The 3892-nt window shown below is 38.6% G+C and overlaps 1 pseudogene; it reads left to right on the top strand.

The window, feature by feature from the left end:
- The first annotated feature begins 2357 nt into the window (after positions 1-2357).
- On the top strand, positions 2358-3156 carry LOC110020709 (annotated as a pseudogene).
- Positions 3157-3892: the final 736 nt, after the last annotated feature.

Here is a 3892-nt window from a genome sequence, read left to right on the forward strand (position 1 = left end):
CACATGTTACAAACTTAAGACCCCACCGGCCATTTGGGTATAAATGTGCTGAGCTTCAGCGGGCCTAGGTTCACCTTGTGTTCAACATGTTAAAAAAACATTACTGTTAGTGTTCAACGTGTGTTCAAATTAGCTCTAAACAGTCTGTTCGTGTTTGGCTCGTTACTTTTTTGTTATTCATTTTCGACTTTTCACGTGCAATTTGTACTTCGATGATCTAAAAATGACATGCACGTACGGCTGCACCTGCATAGCAGGAAAAAAAATATGATAGAAAAGAAGAGTTCAGATCAAACATAAAAAAGTATATGTTAATAATTGGTAGATCCAATAAGAATGAAACCAAGAATAACAAAATAACAGGTGTACAACTCTGTAGTCAAACTTGGAGTATGACCTTTTTTTTTTCCATCCTCAACGATCTAATAAATATTCCAAATAACAAAATGTTATAAGGCTATATTGAGTGGTATGTATGTAAATGTTCCAAATAAAAAATTTCAGAAGCCTATAAATACATATGAATTGAGTGATAGTGCGGCTCGGCCTGTTGGTGGCGGGGTCACTGTAAGTCTCCTCAGGTCAAGGGTTCGATCCCACCGTGATGCGGGGGATCAAACTTAATAATACTTAACACTTGCTCCTCTTTAGAAGTAATTGGAGATGATTTCACCATCCAACAACTAACAAAATACCTTGAAAGCTTCCTCTTTTGAAGTAATTGGGGATGATTCCACCATCCAACAAAAAACAAAATACCTTAAAAGCTTCCTGCCATCAACCATGCAATGATAAGCAAAAATGTTTAGAATTAACTTCTATATTTCCAAATTCCAACAACCGAATGACTTTAAAAGCTTTCACCATCCAACAGTAAGTAAATTGATAGCCAAAAACTCCTCTGAGTTTCACGGAAACCACCGATAAAAGACAAGAGAAAGAGAGAAAAAGAGCTCATAACTTACCTGAATTAAAGCATGATGATTCCATTCTAAAGAAAGAAAGAAAAAAATTCCTAGCTTGGTTGAATCAATATGTATCTATGGAATTCATCATAGTTGAAAAAAATACATATAAAACCAAAATTAAGTTTAACATGATATTAATTCCAAACCAAAATTCACAGAGTGAAACAAAAGAGAAACGCAACCAGCACATGTCGTTTCCAACGAATCCAAGCAGCAAACATCAATCAAATCAATAAAAAATCACAATCCCAATAGCCAAAAATTACCTATAAATCCATAATTAAGTTTAACATCAATGGCTAAAACACCTAGCCATTGATACAAAAAAATGTCCCGCATCAATATATTGTTCAAAGTTCAAGTAATGAGAATTTAAATTCTAAAAAGTGTCATAATCAAACATCCAAAATTAATGAAAATATTTCATTATCATGTCATTGAGCGGTCCATCCAATCACTTTGGTAAATTCATGAAACTAGCGCATGCCATTTTTAATGAATTCAACCGACAAACATGAATCAAACCAATAAAAGATCCGAATCCCAATAGCAAAAAAATACATATAAATCGAATATTAAGTTTGACGTCAATCACTAAACCATCTAGCCATTGATAAACAAATGTCCCACATCAATATATTGTTCAAACATCAAATAATGAGAATTTAAATTCTAAAACGTGTCATGATCAAACATCCAAAATTAGTGAAAGTATTTCGTAGTCGTGTCATGCAGCGGTCCATAAAATCATTTCGGTAAATTCACAGCGAGTCATTCCTCCTCCATTTTTTCTTCTTGTTTATTTAGAGAAAAAAAATAAGGACTAAATTAAACGTAATTTAAAATATTTTAATAATAAAACATATTACCAAGGGCATTTTCAAACTAAGTGTGTGTTAATAATTATAATATGAAATAATTTATTCCTATAAAAAGTTATGAGTATTAAATTATTTCCTTAATATAAGAAGATATTTCATTTCTTATTTTATATTTTTGTCCTTCAATTATAAATTATTTATTTTTTTATTTTATGTTATTTCCAATATCTCCTAATAATTAATATGAATTAAATATTTGAGATATCATGTGATATATCTTTCCTTTTTATATCATTTTTTTTATTATTTTTCTTATTATAAGATTCTTGTAAGGGTTAATTATACACTCGTTCTTATCAATGAAATAATGAAGAATTCCGCTTTATTTCGCATTATTATGATATCAGAGCAATGTTTTGTACCCTAGCCACCAGTCATCCTTACAGAACTGTCGGACTCCCTTCCTGTCATCCTCAGTGCGGGAAGGTAGGGACACTCATCTTGATATTTGAAACAACAATTTTTTTTTTCTTTTCCAAATCCCTTCTATCTCTCCATCACCACTCTCATGGGTGGGGTTATCCGAGTACAGAGGAAGGGAACATGATCGGTTTTCAGATCCCACCACCGTAAGGGCGCCGCTCGTTTCCGAAACATCGACTTTAGCGAGCGAAATGGATACTTCAAGGGCGCAGTTACCGACATCATCCACGATCTCGGCCGCAGATCTCCGCTCGCTCGCGTAACCTTTCACCACCCGTTCTGCTACAAGCACCAGAAGGAGCTCTTCGTCGTCGCAGAAGGCAAGTACACAGGACAGTTCGTGTACTGCGGCCGTAAGGCTTCTCTCATGGTTGGAAACGTTTTACAGCTCGATCCCGGGGGGTGTCGTTGTATGCAACATTGAGCACCATGTTGGCGATCGCGGTGTGCTCGCGAGGGCTTCGGGAGACTACGGTATCGTTATCAACCATAACCCTGATAACTGGACTTCTAGAATCAAGCTCCCATCTAGAGCTAAGAAGATAGTTCCCAGCAGATGTTGAGCCATGATCGGCCAGGTCGCCGGTGGCGGCACAACTGAGAAGCCTCTCCTCAAAGTCGTCAATGCTTACCACAAGTTTAGAGTGAAGCGTAATTGTTGGCCGAAGGTTCGCGGTGTTGCCATGAACCATGTGGAGCATCCCCATGGAGGAGGAAACCACCAGCATATCAGTCATGCATCAACCATTCACTGTGATGCTCTGCCAGGGCAAAAGGTCGGTCTGATCGCTGCCAGGAGCACAAGTCATGTCCGGGGACTAGCTGCCGCCACTGCTGCCAAGGCCAAAAAGGGTTCCTATTTTCCCAGGATTCTCCTTCTCTGAGGTCTTTCAGAAAGTTGGGTGATCTTACTTCACTTCTCTACACAGCTCCTAAGAAACCATTATAGCAAATATGCTTTGGAGTTTGGCCAGACATCACCACAAACCATAAAAAAAAGGTACTTCCTGCGGTGTATCCTCTTATGTCGACACTAGCAATGGGGCTCCAGCTAGGGTGACACCAGCGATGCCGCCACCCGCCTCATCATCATCTCGTCGGAGATATCTTTGTCGTGGATCGAACAATGCCGGCAAAATCTATCGTCGGCACTTCCTCCTGCAGTATTTTTTCTTCCCTGCCAAAGCGTCAGGGCTCCTGCACTATGCCAGCAAAATCCATCGCCGACTGTTCCTCGTACTATATATTTTTTTTCTTCCCCACCAAAGCGTCAGGGCTCCTGCAGTATTTTTCTTCCCTGCCAAAGCGTCAGGGGGAGTTGTGTTTCCATCCGACCATTTCTTCTGTAATTTTTTTCCCTGGCCCAAGCGTCAGGGGGAGATCTGTTTCCAGCCGCTCATTCTTCTGCTGCCATTTCTGTTAGTAGAATTTACTGAGTGTGATTTACATGTTTTTTCTGCAGCCAACGACAACCGCAGTCAACTAAAAGTCAGTTTTCCTATAAGTTGTCTTCCCTACAAAACCCAAAATTCAGTCAAGTCTGAATTCAGCAAATTCAACCAAGCCTGAATCTCTATTGTACGTCAAAACATATGACAAACAAACTCAAAATTCAATCAA

Source organism: Phalaenopsis equestris, unplaced genomic scaffold (genome assembly GCF_001263595.1).
Source record: "Phalaenopsis equestris unplaced genomic scaffold, ASM126359v1 Scaffold000107, whole genome shotgun sequence".
Lineage (NCBI taxonomy): Eukaryota > Viridiplantae > Streptophyta > Magnoliopsida > Asparagales > Orchidaceae > Phalaenopsis > Phalaenopsis equestris.